Below are 13,916 nucleotides of genomic sequence, written 5' to 3' on the forward strand. Positions count from 1 at the left end.
AACACAAAATAAGCAGTCTTGCGTATGCGGATGGCTTAGTTGTGATGGCAGATTCGATTGAAAGTTTGCAAAGTAATATTTCAGAGCTAGATCGGAAATGTAAGGACTATGGTATGAAGATTAGCATCTCAAAAACGAAAGTAATGTCAGTGGGAAAGAAATATAAACGGATTGAGTGCCAAATAGGAGGAACAAAGTTAGAACAGGTGGACGGTTTTAAGTACTCACAGGATGGCAACATAGTGAAAGAACTGGAAGCGAGGTGTAGCAAAGCTAATGCAATGATCGCTCAGCTACGATCTACTGTCTTCTGCAAGAAGGAAGTCAGTACCAAGAATAAGTTATCTGTGCACCGTTCAATCTTTCGACCAACTTTGTTGTATGGGAGCGAAAGCTGGGTGGATTCAGGTTACCTTATCAACAAGATTGAGGTTACGGATATGAAAGTAGTTAGGATGATTGCAGGTACTAGTAGATGGGAACAATGGCAGGAGGGTGTCCACAATGAGGAAATCAAAGAAAAACTGGGAATGAACTCTATAGATTTAGCAGTCAGGGCGAACAGGCTTAGATGGTGGGGTCATGTTACACGCATGGGAGAAGCAAGGTTACCCAAGAGACTCATGGGTTCAGCAGTAGAGGGTAGGAGGAGTCGGGGCAGACCAAGGAGAAGGTACCTGGATTCGGTTAAGAATGATTTTGAAGTAATAGGTTTAACATCAGAAGAGGCACCAATGTTAGCACTGAATAGGGGATCATGGAGGAATTTTATAAGGGGGCTATGCTCCAGACTGAACGCTGAAAGGCATAATCAGTCTTAAATGATGATGATGATGATGATGACGAAAGGATAAAGTTCTACAACTCGGAGCGTGTTATGACAGAGGTCTGAACATGGTAGGGAAGTTAGAAAATCTGAAAAGGGAACAATGTAGATATAGTGTGGATCAGTGAATTGAAATGTCAAGATGACAAAGATTTTTGCTCAGATGAGTATAGGATTATATCAACAGCAAAAGAAACTGTAATGGAGGGCGTAGGCTCCTTTAGGAATATGGTGGTAGGGCAGAGAGTGAGCTACTGTAATCAGTTTAATGATGCGGTTGTTCTCATCGGAATCGACAGTAAACCAACAACGACAACAACAGATAGCATATACATGCCGACGTCGCAAGCCAAGACGAAGAGAGAGAGAGAAGTACGTGAGGTTATTTACGGGCAATTCAGTACATAAAGGGAGATGAAAATCTAATAGTAGTAGGGGACTCGAATGCAGGTTGTAGGGGGAAGGAGTAGAAGAAAAGGTTACGGGAGAATATGAGCTTGGTACTGAGAATGAGAGAAGAGAAAGGCTAACTTATTTCTACAATACATTTCATTTAGTAAAGAAGAGGAGGTACACCTAGAAAAGGCCGAGAGGTGGGAGAAGATTTCAGTTAGGTTACATACCGGTCAGATAGAGATTCCTAAATCAGATAATGGATTGTAAGACCTACCCAGGAGCAGATACAAACTCAGATCACAATGTAGTAGCGATGACGAGAAGGCTGAAGTTTAAGGGAGTATTCAAGAAAACTCAATGAGCAAAGAAGCGTGGTACGGAAGAACTAACCCAATGAAGACGTACACTTGAAGTTCTCTGATGCTATAGACTGTGACAAGGAATAGTTCGGTAGGCAGTTCAGTTGACGAAGAATGGACGTATCTCAAAAGGGTAGTTACAGAAACTGGAAAGCAAAGCATTGATGCAAGGAAGGTAACTACGAAGAAGCCATTGGTAACAGAGGAAAGCAGTCGATAGATAAAAAAAAAAAGATGTACAAAAATGTTCAAGAATACCCAAATACAAGTCATTTAGGAGTGAAATAAATATCAAGTGCAGGGAAGGTAAGGCGAAATGTCTGCACGAAAAATGGCATCGACACAATTCTAAAGATTGCAACAGCGAGAAGTGCGATAATTATCGCACCATCAGCTTAACACCTCATTCATTCAAGCTGAAAAGAATATTGTGCAGAAGAACGCAAAAACATTGGGATCTGTTAAATGACGATCAGTTCGACGTTAGGAAAGGCAAAGGCATTGAAGAGGCAATTCTGACGAGGCAGTCGAAATTGGAAGAAAGATTGAAGAAAAAGAAACAAGACACGCTCTTAAAAATTGTCGCCTTGGAAAAAATATTCGACAATGTAAAATGCTGCAAGATGTTAGAAATTCTGGAAAAATGGGGGTAAGTTATAGGGATAGGTGGATAACATAGAATATGCGCAAGAGCCAATCGGAAACAGTAAGAGTGGTAGACGAAGAGATTAGCACACAGGTTAAAAAGGGTGTAAGTCATGGATGTAGTATTTCGCCCCTGCTGTTCAGTCTAAGCATCGAAGGAGCAATGACAGAAATAAAGGAACGGTTCGAGAGTGGAATTAATATTGAAGGTGAAAGGATATCAGTAATAAGACTCGCTGATGACATTGCTATACTCAGTGAAAGTGAAGAAGAATTACAGGATCTGCTGAATGCAATGAGCAATATAATGAGTAGAAAACGGACTGGAAGTAAATCGAAAAAATCCGAAAGTAGTAATAATAGTAGAAATAAGAACTGCGTGAAACTTGACATCAGGAGAGGTGATCACGAAGTATATGACGTTAAGAAATTCTGCTACCTCAGTAGCAAAACAACCCATGACGGACGGAGCAACGAGGACATTAGAAGCAGATCAGCACTGGCAAAAATTTCATTCCTGGCAAAGGGAAATCTGCTAGTATCAAAAATAGCCCTTAATTTGAGGGAGAAATTTCTGAGAGTATACATTTAGCGCAGAGCATTGTACGGCAGTGTAACATCAATTGTAGGAAAACAGGAAGAGAAGAGAATAAAAACATTTGAGACGTGGTGTTACAAAAGAATGCTGAAAATTTTGTGGACTGACAGGGTAAGAAATGAGGTGGTTCTCCGCAGAATTGGCGAGGAAACGAGTATATGGAAGGGACAGACTGGTAGAGCATCTCTTAAGGCAGCACGGTAAAGCTTCTATGGCAATAGAGGGAACTGTAGAGCGTAAAAACTGTAGAGGAAGACAGAGACTGGAATACATCCAGCAAACAATTGAGAACATAGGTTGCAAGTTCTGCTCTGAGATAAAGGCACAGGAGAGGTACTTCTGGCGGGCTGGGACAAATCAGTTAGAAGACTGATGACTCAAAGAAAAGTAAATAAATAAAACATTGTATTATATTTCAGTATAGCCAGCTACCTTGGGAAAGGGCCATAATTAAATCGCAATCGGGCAAATTGCAGGAGGTGTGCGACAGAAATAAATCTCAGGTTGTGGAGGAGAATATTTTTTATAAATAGCGTAACCCAACTCCTGACGCCTTAAAACATGTCCAGACCATTTCTCTTCGGCAGTTCTGCACAGAATCATCATACTTTTTATTTCATGTGTCCCCAGAATATCACGCTCCTTTCTTCAATATCCTATCAGAAACTCTCGAAACATACATTTCCCGAAATTTCTGTCTCGTGCAATACTCGTCGCCGGTGTGCAATACTGTTGAAGATGCAGTAGATATTGCATCGTCTTGAATGCCCTCTTCGTTGCCGGTACTAGCATTCTGCATCTTTCTATTCTGCTGGTATATTTTGGACGCTGAAAACAGCTCTTTACTGAAACGAAATATCATGCTGTTTGTACGGGGTTTCTTGAATGTTTCATGCAAGACGGTGTACTTTTATTTTCTTCTACTAAAACTTACGTCGTCTGTAATGGACCTGTTACACTGATAAGTCAGTACATTATAGCCACCGACCTGCTATCCATATAAACCCGTCTAGACGACAGCCGCGTCCCCTTGCGAGGAATGACTGCTAGTCAGATGCATACAAGGTGGATGTAATATCAGTGAGCTTGCTGTCCGTGTGTAGAATGGGAAGGCGCACTATCCGAGTTTGACCGAGGGCAAATAGCGATGGCCCGGAAGCTCGGCAGGAGCATTTTGGAAACTGCACAACTTGTCGGGTATGCGAGGAGTGATGTGGTGCGTGTCATCAACACATGACGAAACCAAGGAGAAATCACGTCCGGACGTTGTGTGGTTTGGCGACCACCCCTTATTAAAGATGTCGAACGTTGTAGGCTGCGCAGACTGGTAAAACAATAACAGATGGCGGAACTAACATCAAACTTTAGTGCTGGGAAAAGTACAAGTGTGGGTCAACACACAGTGCACCGACAACTCCTAGCGATGAGCCCCCGGATCCAACCACCCGTGCACTTACCAATGTTAACACCACGACATTGGCAACTACGGCTGAAATGGGAACGTGACCATCGACATTGGCTGTTGGCGCAGTGGCTTACCATTGCATGGTATGATGAGTCCCGGTAACTTCTTCCTCATGCTGGTAGGAGGCCGCGAAACCGTTGTCTTCCAAGGAAAGACAGCTGCTCCATTATGCTCTGGGGAACATTCAAGTAGGTGTGCATGGGGCCAGTGCAGCTTGTGCAAGGCACCATGACGACCCAAGGAGTATTGTACGCTGGTTGTGTTGTACACCACGTACACCCCATCATGACGATCTTGTTTCCAGGCGAGAGAGGCATTTTTCAACAAGATAATTCGCCATGCCACAAGGCCAGGATTGTAATGGAGTGGTTTGGGGAACGCAGTGGCGAGTTCCAGTTGATGTTATGCCCCCCCCCCCCCCTCCCAGAACTCGCCAGATCTGATCCCGATCGAACACTTCTGGGAAGTGACTGAACGTGGCGTCAAGCTCAGTCCCCCTCCCCGGAATTTACGAGACGTTGGTGACCTGTGGGTGCCGGTGTGGTGACAACTCCCTCCAGCGACCTACAAAGGCCTCACTGAGTCCATGTCACGACGCGTGGCAGCTGTTACCCATGTCAGAGGTGGTCATACCGGCTTTTAGGTAGATGGTCATAATGTTCTGGCTGTTCATTGTAACATGATCTATACTTGTTCACACTCTATATGTGGCCGTCCTTTTTCTAGAGGTTTGTCCAAGGACCTCAATCCTGTAGCTAACTTTCAATTGCTACTGCTCAAATTGTCGTTATTTTTCTTAAAAATAATGAGTATTGATTTACACTATTTCGAGCAAGTAAATCTGTAACAGAACCGCTATTGTAGTTCAAGCAAATATCTCCGCCTTTTTTCTGGTCATGGGCTTGAGCAAGTCAATCCAGCATATAAATCTGATGTTCAAGTGAAGTAATAGTTGTAGTTTAGTGAACGAAGTCAAAAAGGGTTCTGAGTACTATGTGACTTAACTTCTGAGGTCATTAGTCCCCTAGAACTTAGAACTACTTAAACCTAACTAACCTAATGACATCACACACGTACATGCCCGAGGCTGGATTCGAACCTGCGACCGTAGCGGTCGTGCGGTTCCAGACTGTAGCACCTAGAACCGCTTGGCCATGAACGAAATCGTTATTGTATTTGTACAAATGAACTACGAATAGAAATAACTGCCAGAGTAAGAGAGGAATAGTATTGTCTTAAATGTATTCGTAGTCAGTTCCCTTCCACACTCCGTGGATGTTGGGACTAAGCCCAAGCAGAGACAAACATGTTCTATACCTGCTAGTGATTCACGGAAAGAAAAGTTATCACTAAGCATCTTACCTAGGTCGATTTGCTTTCATTTTACTGCCAAGACACATAATTACAAAATACACTCCTGGAAATTGAAATAAGAACACCGTGAATTCATTGTCCCAGGAAGGGGAAACTTTATTGACACATTTCTGGGGTCAGATACATCACATGATCACACTGACAGAACCACAGGCACATAGACACAGGCAACAGAGCATGCACAATGTCGGCACTAGTACAGTGTATATCCACCTTTCGCAGCAATGCAGGCTGCTATTCTCCCATGGAGACGATCGTAGAGATGCTGGATGTAGGCCTGTGGAACGGCTTGCCATGCCATTTCCACCTGGCGCCTCAGTTGGACCAGCGTTCGTGCTGGACGTGCAGACCGCGTGAGACGACGCTTCATCCAGTCCCAAACATGCTCAATGGGGGACAGATCCGGAGATCTTGCTGGCCAGGTTAGTTGACTTACACCTTCTAGAGCACGTTGGGTGGCACGGGATACATGCGGACGTGCATTGTCCTGTTGGAACAGCAAGTTCCCTTGCCGGTCTAGGAATGGTAGAACGATGGGTTCGATGACGGTTTGGATGTACCGTGCACTATTCAGTGTCCCCTTGACGATCACCAGTGGTGTACGGCCAGTGTAGGAAATCGCTCCCCACACCATGATGCCGGGTGTTGGCCCTGTGTGCCTCGGTCGTATGCAGTCCTGATTGTGGCGCTCACCTGCACGGCGCCAAACACGCATACGACCATCATTGGCACCAAGGCAGAAGCGACTCTCATCGCTAAAGACGACACGTCTCCATTCGTCCCTCCATTCACGCCTGTCGCGACACCACTGGAGGCGGGCTGCACGATGTTGGGGCGTTAGCGGAAGACGGCCTAACGGTGTGCGGGACCGTAGCCCAGCTTCATGGAGACGGTTGCGAATGGTCCTCGCCGATACCCCAGGAGCAACAGTGTCCCTAATTTGCTGGGAAGTGGCGGTGCGGTCCCCTACGGCACTGCGTAGGATCCTACGGTCTTGGCGTGCATCCGTGCGTCGCTGCGGTCCGGTCCCAGGTCGACGGGCACGTGCACCTTCCGCCGACCACTGGCGACAACATCGATGTACTGTGGAGACCTCACGCCCCACGTGTTGAGCAATTCGGCGGTACGTCCACCCGGCCTCCCGCATGCCCACTATACGCCCTCGCTCAAAGTCCGTCAACTGCACATACGGTTCACGTCCACGCTGTCGCGGCATGCTACCAGGGTTAAAGACTGCGATGGAGCTCCGTATGCCACGGCAAACTGGCTGACACTAACGGCGGCGGTGCACAAATGCTGCGCAGCTAGCGCCATTCGACGGCCAACACCGCGGTTCCTGGTGTGTCCGCTGTGCCGTGCGTGTGATCATTGCTTGTACAGCCCTCTCGCAGTGTCCGGAGCAAGTATGGTGGGTCTGACACACCGGTGTCAATGTGTTCTTTTTTCCATTTCCAGGAGTGTATGAGAGAGTAAATAAATACAGCTTGACTCTCCTCGATCTACAATTTTTAACAAAAAATTTCATAGTGACACACAACCATTCTTTTTCACCTTCTGCCACCAGATTAAGGTGAACATCTCTCGTCGAATCAACGAACCTCTCATGAAGAAACTATCGCAGAATATTAATCCTACAGGATAAAGGTCGCACTTGTGTGATGACCTATAAGCAACGATGAATTTTTTAAAACTTCTCCGCCGTGGATGGATTTCATATCCTTGATAAGTTCATTCCGGAAACATCTCAGAGGCCTTTCTCCCAGGAGTGCTAGTTTTGTTAGGTCTGCGGGAGAGCTTCTTCGAAGTCTGGAAGATAGGAGACGAGGTACTGGAGGAACTGAAGCTGTGAGGACGGCTCAGGAGTTGTGCTTGGGTAGTTCGGATGGTAGAGCTCTTGCCCGCGAAAGGCAAAGATCCCGAGTTGGAGACTTGGTCCGGCACACAGTTCCAATCTGCCAGGAAGTTTCAGTTCGAATAAAATTTTCCTCTGTCTTTGCAGTACGGTTTTACGTATTTTTTTTATTCAGTAGATTAATGGGAGAAACTAAGAGGGCGGGGGGAAAAATGATACCTCCGAAATTTTTGTGTCAATGCCTTTGAAGTTTTGTAAATAAAACAAACATTCTTAACGTTATGCACTTTTATCCTGTAAGTCTACTAATCTGCAGCCGTCTGCCGCTTTAGGGGTTCGAAATACAGCGTGTAACATGGCGAAGTGAAACGTATATATATCGGTGCTTCAGAAACATCTTGCTGTAATCGAGTTTCGAATTCGAAGAATTCTTCCGTACATGGAGCAGTGGCGCCTTCAGCATAATAGTGCTAGACCTTACATGAGAGCTGCGATATCTGCAACAATCCATGACCTTGAGTTCACTGCCTTCGATCATCATCCATACAGTCCCGACTTGGAACCACCAGATTTTCATCTGTTTCGAAAACTTAAATAATACTTTCCATGAATTCACTTGGATCGTGATAAATTTGTTCAAGCATAGGTGAGGTTGTGGCTCCATCAACAGAGCTCATTATCCTACAGTGACGGTCTAAACAAATCGGTCTCATGTCGGGAAAAATGTGTTCGTCGCCACCGTGACTACGTTGTGAATTAAATATGTACATGTGAAGAACGAACATGTAGAATGTTAATAATGTTTGTTTTATTTTAAAAGTTTTAAGATCTTTTGCACGCTTTCGTGCCAATAGAACCGGATATAACACTATGGACAAATTGCAAGTCAGAAGCTAAACTATAGAACAGAGCATTTAATGTGAACAACTCTGACTCAGTCAAAAAAAAAAAAAAAAAAAAAAAAACACTACACCAACTCGTCTTTAGAAAGAATATATTGATTTAATGTATAGTAATTTTGAGGTCCAGTTTGCATGAAACTGCTGAATTTTATAGCCTACGAAAACGACGGAATTTTGAAACGCGGATAGTGATTTTGGAAATAATAAAAAGTGTGATCGAGAAACAAAAAAGGTATTAAAATTTTGAGTTGGTGGTTAAGTTCATAGCGTATTTTCAGTTAGTTTAATAAACACAACAGGTACGCATAAGACAGACTTTAAGCATTAGCAATATATTCTCGTTCGCTGTTTACAACATTATGCCACTGTTAGTTTCATTTTTCGATTTCCCGACTGCAGAAATCACATTGTTTTGAGGCGAAGAACTCGAGCCAAGTTCATCGGGAACTGAAGTTTCTTGAACGTTACTCTATAGAGAGCGGAAAAGGTGAATATCTGGGGGTGCAACATAAGATGAAAAAAGTGGGTATGGAATGACTTCTCAACCCAACACATGTATCGTATCTTTTGTGAGTCCAGCACAATGCGGACGGGCTTTATCGTGGGTGGGGCAGTATGACTTAACACAGACCTCCTGGTCGTTGTTCCTGAATCCTGTCTGCAAGACGTTTCAGTTGTTAACAATAAATGTCAGCAGAGATGGTTACACCTCGAAGAAGCAATCGGTAGTACGCCACACAGTCACTGTTCCAACAGATGCGTAACCTTAATTTTCTGTGGAAGCTGCCAGGCCTTTGCACGAGCAGTTGCAGCTTTTCTGACATCGGCGATTCTTTTCTTTTAGTTCCGTGATCTACCTAACTACTCTTCAGCATTCTTCTGTAGCATCAGATTTCGAAAGCTTCTATTCTTTTCTTGTCTACACTATTTATGGTCCATGTTTCACATCCATACATAAACTTTCAGAGAAGACGTCCTGACACTTCAATCTGTATTCGATGATAACAGCGCCTAAAAATGCCATAATCTTAAGTGGAAGCCTAAAATCCAACTTACCTGGGTGTTTCTGCAAAGTATGATCAGTTCTGTTGGAAATGCTTTCTACGCGAGGCAAAAAGGGTGTACACTTCGATTCCACATCATTTTTTTCAGCAGTTCCCCAACTGACGGTTTGTCGACAGCGTAAAGCGCTTCTGTTTTCTCTCTCACTATATCCATTCTGGCGAAAGGTGACCTTAAAGCTGGATAACTCAGATCATCAACTTTAAGCTACTCAGATGACATGGTCCTTGAAAATGGTGATGCGGCGTCTTACGCAGGGTTGCTCAGCAACAAACAGATCTATGTTATGAATTACTATGAAAGGCAGGAAAATAAAAAATGCGTGAGGAAACAGACTGGAGTGGAAGACACAATTATGAGGATTTTGAGAAAGAAGTGGAGTTCTGAGGGACATATAGACCGCGGACAAAGAAAGTGAAGCACGTAGAAGACATGATCGGACGTCAGTGTAATTTCGGGGACATTATAAGCTACGTAAGTGATCAGAAATGCTATTTTCTGTGACAGATAAAACGGCCACTAGAGTGCATTACTACTGTTCGGATTTTGTTTTGTTACCGGGCCTAGAAGGGTATATAAGTAGCGTGAACAGCGTTCAGTGATCACTGTGAAAACGACCCAAACATGCCGCATACTCAAATGGAACAACATTAGCAGCATCTGACAAGTTTCTGAATGGGCCGTCACTGCGTAACTTTATTTGGCAAGCTGGTGACAATGCGCAGTATCTAGTTTCGTGAGGTATTCAACGTGAGGGCAACTGTACTCATGGGCAAGGTTTCGGTCGACTATGTCTCACCAACACAAAGGACTATTGTCCTATTGTGCACCACACCCATCGAAACTCCGTCACATCTGCGCCCTGCCTTTCGAGAACAAGTAATGGACTCCATGCAACAGTTTGAGTCATAACGCGTCTTTGGTCGGAGACCCACAGCAGCCGGACTGTGGTTAACACAACAAGAACGGCTGCGTATGGAGTGGTGCCGTTACTGGGAAGCATGGCGTGCTGATGGATGGCGTCTCATTGTATTCATCGACGAATCACGATTCTGCACTACCCTGGTGGCGACCTGGGGAGGGGTCCCATTCTTCCAATGTCTTCGAGAGACACAACGGGTGTCCCTCCTGGCGTCATGGAGAGGGGACCTATAGGGTGTGACTTCAGGTCACGGCCGTTAGTGAATTAGGGATCGCTGTCGGCACAACTGTACTTCTAGATATCCTGCGTCCTTATGTTTTACCTGTCATGCGACCCTATCTTGGTGCCATGTCCACTGTCTGGATGATGGCGAGGTGCTCCCAGACCTGTCACCAATAGAAGGAATGCGAGAGCAGCGTAGACGCCACTTTTGTTCCAGTCCCAGAGTTGGCGTCATCAAGGACCAGTTGCCACAGCTGTGGGCCAGTTTGCCCGAGACAGCTGTCTCAACAGAATCACGGAATGCTTTGAGGCCAGAGTGGGTTCTACGTCCTGCGCCATCATGTTTTACCTGTCATGCGACCCTATCTTGGTGCCATGTCCACTGTCTGGATGATGGCGAGGTACTCCCAGACCTGTCACCAATAGAAGGAATGCGAGAGCAGCCTAGACGCCACTTTTGTCCCAGTCCCAGAGTTGGCGACATCAAGGACCAGTTGCCACAGCTGTGGGCCAGTTTGCCCGAGACAGCTGTCTCAACAGAATCAGAGAATGCTTTGAGGCCAGAGTGGGTTCTACGTCCTGCGCCATCATGTTTTACCTGTCATGCGACCCTATCTTGGTGCCATGTCCACTGTCTGGATGATGGCGATGTACTCCCAGACCTGTCACCAATAGAAGGAATGCGAGAGCAGCCTGGTCGCCATTTTTGTCCCAGTGCCAGAGTCAGGGACTTCAAGGACTGGTTGCCACAGCTGCGAACCAGTTTGCTCATGGAACCCGTCTCAAGGGAATCTGTGCATGCTTCGATGCCAGAATGGATTCTATTTCGGTTTGATAATTCGGCTCATACTAAGATACTGCTAAGTTCCTTGTAGACTTGATTCGCTTTTCTAACCGCTAAAATATCTTAAGTCAATGAAATTTAAAAAAAAGAACCGTTCAACAGTCAAAATCGCATAAAATGCGTATTTATTTTAAACAGTAAATATTTAAAGCAGTTTACATTGTACACCATTTAAAGTGGATTCGCGCTATTTAGAATAGGTCCAGAATAACAGATGTGGTATTGTGTACCGTGTTTGTATAACGTAACAAGCATCTGTGAGCAACAAGTATACGGATATGGCCCTCTGCCTAAAGTGCTTTACGTTATTAAATATTTTTGTCATGAGAAACTTCCATACTGTGCTGATGTTTCTACGCTTGACATATTATTCATAAGGTTCAGCGTAAAATGAACATGTTTTACAACAAAAAGATTTTAACAAAAAATGTTAAGTCCTGCAGATGACAGCAAGGTCATTTAAGACAGGCTGACTTAAATAAAGAAGTATTTTATGCGATCTTGACTGTTGAATGGTGTTTTACAATTAAAACATACCGCTCTACAGTACTCTCAAAATGAGAAAATTCAATCAATCTTATTGTCTGCACGTGATTTGTGCGCCTCACCTCACGATTAATGTAACAAGTTTTATGCAATGGAATAAGAGTGACAATTGCTTTTATTTTGCACTTTGGAATTGTAATCATTTTACAGTCACAACTGGGCGTAAGATATCATTTGTTGACATTACTTAATTTTTTGTTAGCTAATTCCTTGTTCTTCTGAGTAAGATACCATTAGCCATTTCGAAACCTAAGTCAAAAAGCAAGCACTCCGTCTTCAGGCCACAAGTGGCCCATCGGGACCATCCGAGCGCCGTGTCATTCTCAGACAGGGGTGTAGATAGGAGGGGCGCGTGGTCAGCACACCGCTCTCCCGGTCGTTACGATGGTTTTCATTGACCGGAGCCGCTACTTTTCGTTCGAGTAGCTCCTCAAGTGGCATCACGAGGCTGAGTGCACCCCAAAAAATGGCAACAGCACATGGCAGACCAGATGGTCACCCATCCAAGTGCCGGCCACGGCCGACAGCGCTTAATTTCAGTGATCTAACGGGAACCGGTGTATCCACTACGGCAAGGCCGTTGCGAAACGTACCTGAACTCTAAAATTAAATAAAAGTTGGTAACTGACTGGCTGTGTACTTCCAAAGTGGCAAGTATGGTTGCTGCCAACAGCCATGTTCATGATCGTGTACTAAAGTAACATTGATTAGTCTCTCAACTTGTTAAGTTTTATTTCGTTACCACCTCACCTTCTGAGTACCTCACATTTTTTGTCAGGCAGTGTAGCAAGATTGCATGTGAACCATAAAATAATTTATTGGATTACAAAAGATAAGAGAAAAATCTAGCTGATGGTCTATGAAAGATGAACAGTAAAGAACATCAGTGTAGTTGAACACCTACAGAAAGTCTACAGGCAACTTTAGTCCAGCAGGAGAAGTTAAATGGCTGATAATGAAGTCGATGATAGTAAGTCTTTATTATTCCGAAATTTTTACATATGCCTAATTTTCATTACTCGGCCAACGCCCGCTATGTATCTTCCGACTGCAAGCAGTATATTTGTGTAGGCACACCGCAGTATGACTTAAAGTATTTACGAGACGCTTCCCCGAACATTCGTGTAACTTGAGCTAGTTTCGGAATTCTCAACGTTATTAATATCGCACTCATGTGATGACGAGAGCACCCTGAGGAACACGATGGCGTACGGAAAGCTGGGAAAAGTCAAGACACTCCGCCCAGTAGAGAATGGATGCAAAGTTCTGCGCACGGGAAGGAAGTGAAGACTCCGAACTGGGAAGGTCCCCATCAAGTTTTAAAAGTTCCTCGCTCTGAAAGAAAGTCTGTCTTCCATTCACCGACAACTTAATAACTGGAGAACACTTTAGAATGCAAGCACGCCCAGTACATAATTTGCGTCCTGGGTTCTGCGATGTTGCCCAGATAACACGAGTCTCCTTCATCGATTAATTTTGAAGTAGCAGTAGAGCGGAAACGACTAATGAACTTTACCCCCTGTTTACAATAAAGGTCACAGATTTAACATATTCTCAGTTGTATGCTTTAAAAAAAATAGATGAGTTGTTGCATCAGCGTAGCAATTGTAAGACGAAGGCAGTTAGAAGCGCTATGTGGATAAAAGAAGTATATGTTTTACATTTTTCGATGAGTGTATTCGACAGCCGGGCCTTCGCCATTTATTGCTCTTGCGTAGAACGCTGATTTTTATGTATGGAATACTGAGTTCATAACTGAAGCACCGGAAACTAGCGAATGAAGAAAACACTGTTTGACTAATCACACTTTTCTGACTTTGAGTCATTACACAGCTTAAGAGTAGACCACATTTGAAAACAAGAACTTCAGAAAGTGACTTTGTCCCAAAATATGTCTTCCACC

This window comes from Schistocerca americana, chromosome 1 (genome assembly GCF_021461395.2).
Source record: "Schistocerca americana isolate TAMUIC-IGC-003095 chromosome 1, iqSchAmer2.1, whole genome shotgun sequence".
Lineage (NCBI taxonomy): Eukaryota > Metazoa > Arthropoda > Insecta > Orthoptera > Acrididae > Schistocerca > Schistocerca americana.